Genomic DNA, 14,242 nt, shown 5'->3' with positions numbered 1-14,242 from the left:
CCGACGCCTAGATGGGCTCCAGCTGAAGGGAAACACTGCTGCTGCCCAGCTGACGCATTCCGCCGCTCCTGAGTCACCCGACGCTTACTCTCTGCCCAGCCTCAATATCTGGAGGGGAGTAAACCCTCTCCGTACAGGCAAAGAGTTCTCCTAACCGGGCCTGGGGTCGCAGATCTTCACAACGACCCCCAAAAGGCCCCAAAGGGTAGGTCAGCTCCCATCCTCAGGCTGCGATCTCAGCAAACTGTTGCCATCTTGGGCATGCGCAATTATGACCATGATGCTTCCTAGAATCCAAGATTTCCTTAACTTCAAAATGTTGTTCCCTTTCTATCAGTATGGGGACCGGAGGAGAGTCCTGGTTCGGATGCAAAAGGGACGAATGTTCCGGTTTCAGTAAGCTAACATGAAACACAGGGTGGATTCATCTCAAATTTTTTGGCAATTCCAATTCAACTATGACTGGGTTGATGAGTCTAGTGATTGGGAAAGGCCCCACATACTTTGGTCTGAGCTTTTTTGATTTCTGGGAGGTCTGTAAATATTTGGTGAAAAGATAAACCATATCGCCCACTTTGTAAACGTGTGCCGGGCACCTCTTTTTGTCAGCTTGAGCTTTATGTGCTCGGTGTGTGTCATCTAAAGCTTTTTGAGTTACTGCCCAGGTACCCCGTAGCTGTTCGATCCACTCAATTAAAGAGGGGTTCTGTGGGTTATCCTGTGGTAGCTCTGGGATTGGCACAAACTCTTGGCCAGAGGCCATCTTAAATGGAGTGAAACCGGTGCTGCTATGTATGGAGTTATTATATGCCACCTCTGCAAATGGCAATAAGTCCACCCAGTTATCTTGCTGGTAATTTATGTAACATCTTAGGTACTGTTCTAACATGGCATTGTTAGAGGCTCTCACAAGCCTCATTTGTCTCGGGGTAGTGGGCAGAGCTTAACCCCTGGGCGGAGCCTATTAACCCTAAAAACTCCTTCCAAAAGTTGGAGGTAAATTGCACACCCCTGTCTGAGATTATACGTTTTGGAGCCCCATGTAATCGATAAACATAATAATAATAATAATAATAATAATTTTATTTCTATACCGCCCTTCTCCCGAAGGACTCAGGGCGGTGTACAGCCTATTTAAAAACACAAACAAAACAATGATATAAAATTTAAAATAATTAAATAAATGGCTCAAATTTAAAACCCCAATAAATTTAAATACCCCAATTTAAAACTATTGTATTGATAGTCCGGCCTGGCGGAACAACAGGGTCTTCAATGCGCAGCGAAACACCCGGAGGTCAGATATCTTACGAATTTCCGGGGGCAGTTCATTCCACAGGGCTGGGGCTCCCACAGAGAAGGCCCTCCCCCTGGGCGTCGCCAGCCGACATAACTTGGCTGACGGCACCCTGAGGAGACCCTCTCTGTGGGAACGAACTGGTCGGTGGGAGGCTATTGGTGGCAGAAGACGGTCTCGGAGGTACCCGGGTCCTATGCCATGGAGCGCTTTAAAGGTGGTAACCAACACCTTGAATCGCACCCGGAAGACCACCGGGAGCCAGTGCAGCTCGCGCAGGAGGGGTGTCACATGGGCATAACGGGTTGCGCCCATAACCACCCGCACGGCCGCATTCTGGACCAGTTGGAGCTTCCGAGTGCTCTTCAAGGGGAGCCCCATGTAGAGAGCATTACAATAGTCCAACCGGGAAGTAACAAGGGCATGAGTGACCGTGCGCAGGGCCTCCCGATCCAGAAAGGGCTGCAACTGGCGAATCAGGCGAACCTGATAAAAGGCCCCCCTGGCCACGGCCGTCATATGCTCTTCTAAAGACAGCCGCGCATCCAGGAGGACACCCAGATTGCGAGCCCTCTCCGTGGGGGGCAAGGATTCACCCCCAATAGTCAGCGATGGCACCTGCTGACTATATCGGGGCGCCGGAAGCCACAGCCACTCGGTCTTGGAGGGGTTGAGTCTGAGCCTGTTCCTCCCCATCCAGGCCCGCACGGCCTCCAGGCAGCGGGACATCACATCAAGGGCATCGTTGGGGTGGTCTGGGGTGGAGATGTACAGCTGGGTATCGTCAGCGTACAGATGACACTTCACTCCAAAACCACGGATGATCTCACCCAGCGGCTTCACATAAATGTTGAACAGGAGGGGCGAGAGGACCGACCCTTGCGGCACTCCCCATGCGAGACGCCTCGAGGTCGACCTCTGCCCCCCTGCCAACACGAACTGCGAGCGGTCGGAGAGGAAGGAGGAGAACCACCGCAAAACGGTGCCCCCTATTCCTAACCCTCTCAACCGCTGCAGCATGATACCATGGTCGATGGTATCAAAAGCCGCTGAGAGATCTAATAGGACTAGGACAGAGGAACAACCCCTGTCCCGAGCCCTCCAGAGATCATCCACCAATGCGACCAATGCCGTTTCTGTGCTGTACCCCTGCCTGAAGCCCGACTGGTACGGGTCTAGATAGATAGCTTCATCCAGGTGCCGGGGAAGTTGTCGTGCCACCACGCTCTCAACAACCTTCGCCACAAAACGAAGATTGGAGACTGGACGATAGTTGGCTAATGCAGCCGGGTCCAGGGAAGGCTGCTTGAGGAGGGGCCTCACTACCGCCTCTTTCAAGGCAGCAGGAAAGGCACCCTCACCCAAAGAAGCACCTATAATCCCCTGGAGCCAGCCTCGTGTAACCTCCCGGGAGGCCAGTACCAACCAGGAGGGACACGGGTCCAATAAACACGTGGCGGCACTAATCTTACCCAGAACCCTGTCCACATCCTCGGGAGTCACAGGATCAAACTCCTCCCAGATAACATTCTCAAGACCTGCCCCGGTCTCCTCCCGTGGACTCATCCAATCGGAGTCCAAGCCATCCCGAATCCGAGCGACTTTATCGTGCAGGAATTGCACAAAATCCTCAGCACGACCCTGCAAGGGATCTTCCCGCACTCCCCCCCGAAGAAGGGAGTGGGTCACCCTAAACAGGGCGGCTGGGCGGTTCTCTGCAGATGCGATAAGAGCGGAAAAATGGTTAGATTTTGCCGCTTTTATCACCACTAGGTAGGTCTTGATATAGGACCTCACCTGTGTCCGGTCGGAATCGGATTGACTAGTCCTCCAAATGCTCTCTAGGCGTCTTTTCCGACGCTTCATCTCTCTCAGCTCCTCAGAGAACCAAGGAGCTAATTGAGATCGGCATCGGGTCAGAGGCCGCAAAGGCACGACGCGATCCAAAGCTCCGGCGGCCGCCCTTTCCCAGGCGGCCACCAGCTCTTCAGTCGAGTCATGTGTTAGAGTCTCAGGAAACGGCCCAAGCTCCGTCAGGAACCTTTCGGGATCCATCAGGCGCCTGGGACGGAACCATCTGGTCGGTTCCGTCTCCCTGCGGTGGGGGCAAGCGGTAGGAAAGTCTAGTTGAAGGAGTGAATGATCTGTCCATGACAAGGGTTTAATATCTAGGTCCCCTCTACTAAGATCATTCAACCACTGACCAGAGATAAAAATCAGGTCCAGAGTGTGTCCCCCTATGTGAGTGGGGCCTTGAACTAACTGGGTCAGGTCCAAGGCCGTCATGGAAGCCATGAACTCCCGAGCCACCTCTGACGCCTCACCTGCGGATGGGAGGTTGAAATCCCCCATGACAATAAGTCTGGGGGTATCAACCACCACCCCGGCAATGACGTCAAGAAGCTCGGGCAGGGTCGCTGCCACGTGGCAGGGAGCCAGGTACGTAGTCAGCAAACCCATCTGCACCGCACGGCCCCACTTCACACAAAGGGACTCACATCCGGCTATCTGAGGAACAGTGGTCTCCCTCGGACAAAGACTCTCCCTAATGATCACCGCCACTCCCCCACCCCTCCCCTGGGCCCTTGGCTGATGAAATGCACGGAAACCTGGCGGGCACATCTCTACGAGGGGGACCCCCCCCTCTTGGTCCAACCAGGTCTCTGTAATACCTGCCAGGTCTGCACCCCCCTCCGAAATAAGATCACAGATGAGGGGGGCCTTATTAACCACCGACCTGGCATTACATAACATCAGCCGCGGACCCTGGGCCTGAGGCTCTACACAACCCAGGACACGAGTCACGCATTGGGGGCCGGAGTGCGCAATCGCTTGGAGACAGCGCGTGCGCACCCCCGACACTTGATATGACCCCCTGCGCCCGTCGTACCTGCCCCTCCCACTCATGATTTCAATTACACAGCCCTTTCTATCGTCCCCCTGCCCCCCAGTTAAATTTCCTGTCACGACCCCTCTGCTGCAGCTAACCAACCCCTCATCCCGCACAGTCGCTATCTGGACCCCCCCAGGTCCACTTTTACAACTCCCACCCGTCCTCCCAGGTCCCCTTAAAATTTTCCTTAAAAATTTAGCTAAAAACCCCTCAGCCCCCTCTTTGCTGCATGCCATCTCTCGGGGTCCCAAAGCCCGTCATCAAGATAGGCCCTCGATAATGTGGAGGGCCAGGCCTGTGAGAGGGGGGAGTCTCGCAGCGCAAGAAGGTCGGTTTTTTGGAGCATCAACCGAGCCAAAGATGGGAAAAGAAAAGCCAGTCCGGGAATCTATCATAGTCCAAGGGATAACTGAGCATAAAGGTCACAAAATATCCATTTATAGGGCTGGACTCCACTGTCCTCTCACGACAGGGAGAGGGTCCAATGTTCTTTTTCTCCAACAGAGGTTAATGGCCAACCATCCTCTCACGATGGCCGGTCCCGTTACAAAGTTGACGGGAGCAGTGTTCTATCCTCTCCGTTGGGATGTGGAAAATCCCTCAGCTCTCTCAAATGGTGCACAGTCTCTCCAACCAGCGAGGGTATGAGTGGAGCATAATAAAGGTCCAAAGTGTCCAAAGTGTAGATGTTAATAACGATGGTAATAATAAAGATATTAATAAGATGATAATAGACCCACGGGCACAAGATCTTCCTTGAGGTGAGAGTAGGAGTAGCGAGACAGGAAAGCCCAATCCAGGGGTGGTTGGCCATTAAGGTCAACACCCACCCTTACCTGGGGGGAAAGGGGGGGGAGGAGAGACCACCCGAGGCGACCAAGCAACCAAACCATGGTCAGCCTCCTGTCTCTCCAGCCCAATTTCCACAACCCCCCCGTCACAGCTTTGTTCTAAAAACACCCCATCACAGTAATCACAGTCATCACAGTAATCACAGATGGTAGTCTTAGGGGTGAGGCTGTCAGCTTCTCCTCCGTCAACCTGCTGCCAGGCTGTTTCTCTGGCCGGCCGGTCCATGTCAGCCACTGCCACCGCCGCCGTCGCCGCCATCGTCGCCAGCTCGCAACCAGGCACCCCAAGCTCCCAAGGCGCACCGGGGCCCCCGAAAATGCCGGAAAAGGGCGCCCCAGGGATCCAGAGGGCTATAGGGAGTGAGGGGGGGCCACTTCCAAGCCGCCGCCGCACAAACGCCGCCCGCCGCCGGATGCCTTGGCCTCCGCTTCCCTCCGACACCGGAAACAGCTGCTGCGGCCAGGCCCATCGCCCCATCTCCCGCGGTGCCATCCAGCCCTGCCCTGACGTTCCGGAGGGCAAAAAAGCCCTCAACAGGCAGGGCGGATGCTCCCCTCACTGGGACTGGAGCCGGAGATGGACAGGAAGGCTCCTGAAGACCCTGGCGACCGGCAACTCTCCCATCCCCGAAACGGAGCTCACTTGGTCGCCGCCATCTTGGAGCATGCGCAGAAGCTAGACATGTTGAATAAACAATTTTGCAATGGTTTTAGCTGAAGGGATTTTAGAACAAGGGATAAAATGCACTTGTTTGGAAAACAAATCCGTTACTGCCCAAATGACTGTGCACCCCCCACTCTCTGACAGGTCTACAATAAAATCCATGGATATCTCTTTCCAAGGAGCATTTGGCCTTGCCACACTCTGAAGTAAACCAGGTGGCTTCCCTGGAGGTCTCTTAGCTGAGGCACACACCGGACAGCTAGCTACATATGCCTCTATGTCCTTTTTGAGTCCAGGCCACCAGAACTGTCTTTTAATGATATGTAGAGTTTTAACAAATCCAAAGTGCCCCGCCATCTTGGCGTCATGAGTGTGCTGCAACACAGCTACTCTTAAACTGGCCGGAACATACAATTTGGCCCCAATCCAAGCTAGTCCATCATGGAGTGTAGATTCATTCGAGCGGGTTCGAAACCACTCGTCAGTCTTTAGAGCTTCTTGTAGTTTCTGAAGCAAATCGCCTGAGAGGGCTGGATCAGCCCTCGTCTGTGCTCTGGTAGTTACTGGCGCTGATAGTTGTGTCACAAGTATGATAGGCCAAACCACTTCCTCCTTGGTACTGTTGTATTGAGGCAATCTGGAAAGTGCATCCGCCATGAAGTTCTTTCCACCAGGAAGGTAGCGTAAAGTGAAATTAAACCAGTTGAAGTGTTGAGCCCAGCGAGCTTGCTTTGGTGACAGCTTACGTGGTGTTTTCAAAGCCTCCAAGTTTTTATGGTCAGTCCAAACTTCAAAAGGATGCTTAGCTCCTTCAAGAAATTGTCTCCACATTAACAATGCCCATCGCACTGCAAAAGCTTCCTTCTCCCATATGGCCCATCTCCTTTCGGTCTCTGACAATTTGCGGGACGTATAGGCACAGGGTTGTAATTTCCCTTCTGAATTCTTCTGCAGAAATACTGCTCCTACTGCTACGTCACTTGCGTCAGCCTCTACTACAAAAGGCTCTTCCATGTCCGGATGTTTGAGGACTGGTTCAGCAGCAAACAACCGTTTCAACTTTTCGAATGCCGCCTGACAGTCCATAGTCCATTCAAGGGCTCGTGAGGGCTTTGGTCTTACTTCACCTTTTGTTTTCAGAAGATTTGTTATTGGCAGCGCAATTTTGGTGAACGAGGGGATAAACTGTCTATAGAAGTTAGTAAATCCGAGGAAACTTTGTAGTTGTTTGCGGGTGCGTGGCGCGGCCCATTCCAATACTGCCCAGAACTTTTCCAGGGTCCATCTCTATTCTCTCATGCGATATGCGATATCCAAGATAGTCAATTTTGCTTTGGTGGAACTCGCATTTAGAGAGCTTGGCATATAGTTCAGCAGCCCTGAGTTTTTTCAGGACAGTTTGCACCAACTTCACATGGTTGTCCATGCTCTCAGAGTAGATAAGAATGTCATCCAAGTAAACCAGCACCCCCTTATACAGGTGCTCATGCAGTACTTCGTTAATCAATTGCATGAACACAGCAGGGGCTCCTTGTAGTCCAAAAGGGAGCACTCGAAACTGGAAACATCCCAGTGGGCAGTTAAACACAGTTTTCCATTCATCCCTCTCCTTAATTCTCACTCTGTAGTATGCCTCTTGTAAGTCCAGTTTGGTGAAAATTTTCCCCTTTCCTAAATGTGCTAGCATGTCCTTCATGAGCGGTAGGGGGTAAATGTTTTCCATGCAAATAGCGTTGAGATTCCTATAATCAACTACCAAACAAAAGGAGCGATCTTTCTTTTCTCGGAACATTACAGGCGCCATCACCCTTGGTCTGGCTGGTTGGATAAAACCCCGTTCTAGGTTTTTATCAATGAAGTTTCGCAATTCCTAGTTCTCAAGGGGTCATGGGGTAGATCTTTGGCTTAGGGAGCTTCACCCCGGGGAGTATTTCAATGGTACAGTCCGTAGCTCTGTGGGGGGGTAGCACATCCGAGGCCTTTTCACTAAAAACTTCTCGGAGATCCCAATACTCCTTTGGAATCTTTTCCTCCCCTTCGATGTGGCCTATTGCCACTTCCGCCCTTTCGTGTTCTACTCCGTCCTCCAGGGGGGGTTCTTCCCTCTCTAGTCTCGGTTTTCTGGTGCGAATGCACAAAACCCCCATTTTCCAGTTAACCCGTGGGTTCCATCTACGGAGCCAGGGCAGTCCAAGTATGAGGGGTCGTTCCATGCCAGGGGCCACAATAAACCTGAGGGTCTCTACGTGATCCCCCAATTGCATTTCAATGAGTTCAGTCACAAAGCTGGCTGGGCCCCCTCCTGCAATTGATCCGTCCAACTGACAGAACGCAATGGGCCTTTTTAATGTTTTTAGCCTCAAGCCCATTTTCTCCACCACTTTCGGGCTGATTATGCACCTAGTGCACCCAGAGTCTAATAGGGCTAACATCTACGCATGTGCCCCTGTGAATGGCACCCTTATTTCTATGGGGATGAGCATGGGGCCCTCAGTGTGACTCACCAGATCATCGGAGTCGGAGTCGGAGTCCGTCCCGCTGTCGTCCGCAGTGGTTGGAGTTCCCAACTCACCCTGGTTTCGGGGAGCGAACTCAACGACTTCTCCTTTCAGGGAGATTTGGCGAGCTTTTGTGGGTGCTTTGTCAGCCTTCTTTGGTCCTGAGCCGGTAGATTTTGGCACTGGCTTGGAGAAACATTCGGCAGCCCAATGGCCTTCCTTTCCACATTTGAAATACGTGAAGGGCTTCGCTTTTGGTTTGAATTCCACTCTCTCCATGCCCGTCTTTGGCACTCCTTTGCGGTAGAAGGGGGATGACGGGTCCCCTGCATGGCCCCCTCGGAGTCGGCTTTGGGCCAGCTCAATTTCCACATTCTCAGCTACTACGTACCAACTCTGCAAGTCTTCGGGGACACCCCCCCCCCCCCGTGCTCTACAGTCTTTGTATATGCCTTCATTCAGTCAGTCCTTGAAACTCTCCAGTAGGGCCGCTTCTGACCACCTTGTCATGTAGGGTGCCAGTTTGCGAAATTCTTGGGTGTATTCTGCCACCGATCTCCGGCCTTGCTGGATACCCTTCATTCTGAGTCTCGCTTTCCACTCAGCTAGGTGGTCTTCAAACCGCCTCCTAAGAGCCCCCATGAACAGGTTGTAATTCCTCAGCAAGGGAGAGTTATTATTGTGGAGGACCACCATCCATTCAGCTGCTACTCCCTCTAAGACATTCATGACGCATCTCACTTGTGCCGCATCTGATAAGTAATCATCCCCCCAGTCCTGCATGTGGTTCCACACTTGGGTCAAGAAAAGCCCCAAGGTCTTTGGGTTCCCATCATATTTTCTGGTTAGGGGGGGGGAATTTTTGGTTTTTTACGCCTGCGGGGTGGGGCCTGCAAGGCTGGGGGTCCCTGGGCTGCTGCATCCCTCGCTTGAGCTCCAGAAACCTGAGATGTTTCTTCCCCAGCTTCCTCTTCCTCTTCCCCACAGGCTGTCTCTTCTGGATCCAGTCTGGGGTAGTCTCCTCCCTTCCCCACAGGGAATACATAAGACTCACGGTTTTTCCGGCTTTCCTCAGCATCGCGGAGGAGTTGCATCGCCTGAGCAATCATGAGGCTCTCCTTTTGCTCTTGCTGCCACACTGCCTCTCTCTTACAAGGTCTGGAGCTGGTTACTCCTTGGGGGGTCCTCCCCACGTCCAGCAACCTTCCTACTCCCCTCAACCATCTAGCTTCCTCTGGCTCCTCTCTCAGCCGAATTTTTTCCATCCATTCTGCAGCTTCCTTCTCCACTTGAAGTGAAGTTATAGTAGAGCCAGCAGCTCCCATCTGGTCTCCTTCACTCTCTTGGTCAGACATATCTTGGGTTCAGCCCCCTCGGTGTTTATCCGGGATGGCTGGAGATGAGATTCTGCTTAATGTCAGATATGCTTCCTTCAAAGTCCAGGAAAGAATGACCCAAACTCCATTGTTTATAGAGAAAGGTACTTTTACTAGAAGATGAAGTGAACGCAACCAAAGGAAAGCAGAATCTAAGGCAATACGCGCAAAAATTGCATATAGAAAGCACCCCCTCCCACCGTCCACCATAAATCATCCAATCCAAAGGTCTCCCAAGGGTCAGGTGGAAGCACATGTCTGGCAGCGTCATCAATCAGGAATGCCACGACCGTTGGCCCAATGGCAGCTTCAAAGATACAGTCCGGTGGCTTAACTATCGGTTTCGTTTTCCTCCAACACGCTTCCCCCCCATGCTACCTATCTCTCCCCCTCCCGTTACTATGGCAGCCAAAGCAGCAAAGGTGGAGGCTGACATAAACACTGCGGGGGGCCCTTGTAACCCAAAGGGGAGCACTTTGAATTGGTAGCATCCAAGGGTGGGATGTTAAATACCATTTTCCACTCATCCCCCTCCTTAATTCTGATATGGTAGTAAGCCATATCAGCTTTGAAATTTTTTTCCCTTTAGAGAGGTGTGCTAGCATACCTTTCATAAGGGGGAGGGGGTACATGTTCTCCACACTGATTGCATTTAAATTTCTAAAATCAACACAGAGATGTTTTGAGCCATCTTTTTTTTCTCTAAATAATACTGGGGCTGTGATTTTTGGTTGGGCTGGTTTGATGAAACTCCTTGCCAGGTTTTTCTCAATAAATGCTCTCAGTTCTTCCAGCTCCCTTGGGGACATGCTGTACATCTTGGCTTTAGGGGATTTAGCGCCAGGTAAGATTTCTATTGCACAGTCAGTGGCACGGTGGTGGTGGGGAACTCGTCTGAGGCTTTTTCGCTAAAAACATCAGCCAAATCCTTGTATTCTATGGGTATGCCCTCATTTATGACAAGGCATGGCTGTTTCTCGGTGTTCTGCCCCCTCACATGCATCTGAAATTTTATGATGCCCTGTTTCCAATTAATTTTGGGGTTCCATTTTTTTCAGCCATGCAAGGCCCAAGACTAACGGCCATTCCATGCCAGGTGCCATTATAAATGTAAGTATTTCCTCATGGCTCCCGATGCCTATTTGTAGAGGTTCGGTGGCAAAAGAAGCTGTCTCCCCTGCTATTGACCCATCTAGTTGGCAGAAAACAATGAGGTTTTTCGGCTTTCTTACGTTAATCCCCACTTTCCCTACTAGGGTTGGGTTGATCAAGCAGCAGGTGGACCCTGAGTCCACTAAAGTGGAGATATTTATCTCCCTGTCCCAGTTTGGGATAAATAATCTTAAGGGGAGGGTTTAATTGGTTTGCTTACCAGTGGTTCATCATCTGGATCACTTCCAAAGAATGTGATTCCTTCTGCTGAGATGCCTGAGTTTCCTCCCCAAAGAGGGTATGTGTGGAAAATCTACAATCTCCCTGCTCCTCAGGGCAGTCTCCTTCCTGCTCTGGCAAGGCTTTGCAAGGTTCCCCCCCCAGCGGGTGTTCTGGTTTCTGGGTGGGTGTTTGAGAACGACACTCTGCAGTTCGGTGCCCCTCCTTTCCACACTTGAAACAGGCTGAGGATTTTGGAGAAAATGCAGTTTGTGGTTTGAGGGGCTCTTGCTTCCATTGGGGTGGGGATTTCTTCCATACTCTCCCCAGTCAGTATTGATTTCTGGCTATATCGATCTCAGCTTCTCACCTACTCATGTAGGTGATTCGGTGCACCTCGGACCACACAAGCAGTTCTCCCCTCCCAGACATTCAAACAGCTCCCCCCTCCCCCCATTACAATGGCAGCCGAGAAAGCAAGCAATGAAAAAGCGGAGGCTGACATTCGGCCCTCCTGCAGAAGAGACATTATTCCTACAAAAAAACCAGAATAAGGGAAAATAGATAATTACAGAACCAGGAACATGACTATAGCACCAAGATTAAGATTTATCAGGATTTTTGGAACAAAATAATTGCAGCTGTTTTGGAGCCTGAACATCTCACTTATTTACCCATTCAGCCTGAGCTAACAGGAAATGTTTCCAAGCCACCAAGTACTGCATCTTACCGCGATGTTTCCTGGAATCCAATATTTCTTTGACTTCAAAATGCTGTTCCCCTTCAATGAGTACGGGGACAGGAGGAGGTTCTTGGTCTGGACCCAAAGGGGATGAACCCTCTGGTTTCAGCAGCCTGACATGAAACATCGGATGAATCCTTCAGGTTTTGAGCAAGTCTAATTGCACCCTAACTGGGTTAACTATGCAGACGATAGGAAAAGGACCCACATATTTGGGCCCAAGTTTTTTTGACTTTTGGGTAGTTTGCAAGTACTTGATGGAAAGGAAAACCTTATCTCCTACTTTATAATCCCAACCCTGAAGTCTTTTCTTATCAACTTGGACTTTATGAGCTTGGTGAGCCTCATCCAGGGCCTTACGTGTTACTGACCAAGTACCACGTAGCTGTTCAATCCATTCAGCCAAAGAAGGTATCTGTGGGTTCTCCTGAGGTAACTCCGGGATGGGCACAAAATCTTGGCCGGAGGCTACCTTAAAGGGGGTAAACCCAGTACTGCTGTGTATAGAGTTATTATAGGCGACCTCTGCAAATGGCAGCAAGTCTGCCCAGTTATCTTGCTGATAGTTTATGTAACATCTAAGGTATTGTTCTAACACCGAGTTAGTTCTCTCATAAGCCCCATTGGTCTGAGGGTGGTGGGTAGAGCTTAACCCCTGGGTGGAGCCTAACAACTCCAGGAACTCTTTCCAAAAGTGGGAGGTGAACTGGACCCCTCTGTCCGAAATTATTCACTCTGGAGCCCCATGTAATCTGTACACATGTTGGACAAACAACTTTGCAAGAGTTCTAGCTGAAGGGATCTTGGGACATGGGATAAAATGCACTTGTTTAGAAAACAAATCAGTAACCACCCAAATGACTGTATTCCCTCCACTTTTGGGCAATTCAACAATAAAATCCATAGAGATTTCCTTCCATGGGGCTCCCAGCCTGGCAACACTTTGAAGCAGCCCAGGTGGTTTCCCAGGAGGCCTCTTTGCTGAAGCACATATGGGGCAGTTCGCCATGTATGCTTCTATGTCTTTCTTCAGCGCTGGCCACCAGAATTGTTGTTTAACTAAGTGTAATGTCTTCACGAAACCAAAATGGTTGACACAGCCCATCCTTGAAATAGCTCACCAAAATGTCCTCTGGCCAGTTCAAATGACACATGAGGTCCCAAACCGTCATCACAGGGCCATCATGAAATGGTTGAAGTCCCACAGTTCTGGTGCATTGGTGTTATACAGGGTCATCATCCATCTGGCAGCAGCTCTCTCCAGGGCTAGGGTAACGACTCACACTCGGGATCTTTGGGTTTGGAAATCATGCCCGTACTCTTCCATGTAGGTGAGCATGTGTGCCACAAAGAATCCTAATTGTTGTGGATCCCCATCAAACTTCACCCCAAGGCTGCTTTCAGCACTCCTTGGCTGTCATTCTGGCTCCCCTTGGATGTGAGTTTATCCAAGGTTTCCATCACCAATTGGGTTATATGCTCTTCAGACGATACTCCCTCAGCAATGCTTCGGTTAGTTTCCCCTGGTCAGCAAGGGCTTCTAGCTCCAGTTTCCACCCCGGTTTTCTGTTACCGCAGCTGAGGGTGACTCCTCGGGTTCTCTCATCCCAGCTATCTTTCTTCCCGATGCCAATTGACCAGCGGGGCTTTTCAGGATCCTCCAGGATTACCTCATCCTCTCCAATGGGGTATACGAAGCAAGCATCCGGCTGGGTGATGGTTGATGTCTCCCCCCAGCATTCAGCTTCTCACTGTTCCCTGCTTTGTTTGGACATGGTTTGCAAGATCCCCTCAGTACAGCGAAAATTGCTTCTCTGGGTTGACCATTTTGCAGACGTTGCTTTCTGTAAGGATTGCCTCTTCCTCTAACATAAGAAAGTAAAGACTCTTGAAATAGAGTATTTCAAAAGGAACCTTTTATTAAGCAGAAGTGACAGTAATGGATTCAAAGTAACGTCTGAATACCCTTAGGCAAGAGAAGTAGGATTAAAGCAGTAGAGACCCCTCCATTTAGCCAGAATGCAGATTTTAGCCAATACACAAGTGTGAAGACGTTTTCTTTATCAACTGCCCTGAGAACTGGATAAGTATGCATTCCCATTGCTATCCTCCATTATCCTTTAAAGTGAAACAACCCACATGGCCATCATAAACATTCCTCAAATGTAAGGAGATCTCAGGGCGCTTCGGCACCAGGATATAGGATGTAAAATATATATTGACACAGGCAATGCTAATAAATTGAATCCAGGGCCCCCCCTTCTCCCAATTGAATGGCAGTATCACTCTTAGAGATCTGACACACTGTACCACATCTCTCAAAAATCCTGGTACACCAGGGAACTATCAGAGGATTGGAAAAGAGCTGATGTGGTTCTGATCTTCAAAAAAGGGGGAAAAAACAGACCTAGGAAACTACAGACAAATCAGCCTAACATCAATACTCAGGAAGATACTGGAAAAGATAATAAAAAAACAGATCTGCCAACATCTAGTAACGAGTAAAATAATAACTAGCAGCCAGCACGGGTTTGTTAAAAACAGATCATG

Source organism: Pituophis catenifer, unplaced genomic scaffold (genome assembly GCF_029215685.1).
Source record: "Pituophis catenifer annectens isolate HBS135680 unplaced genomic scaffold, rPitCat1.0.hap2 SCAF_2, whole genome shotgun sequence".
In the NCBI taxonomy this organism is placed as follows: domain Eukaryota; kingdom Metazoa; phylum Chordata; class Lepidosauria; order Squamata; family Colubridae; genus Pituophis; species Pituophis catenifer.
Note: the sequence above shows the minus strand (reverse complement) of the source record.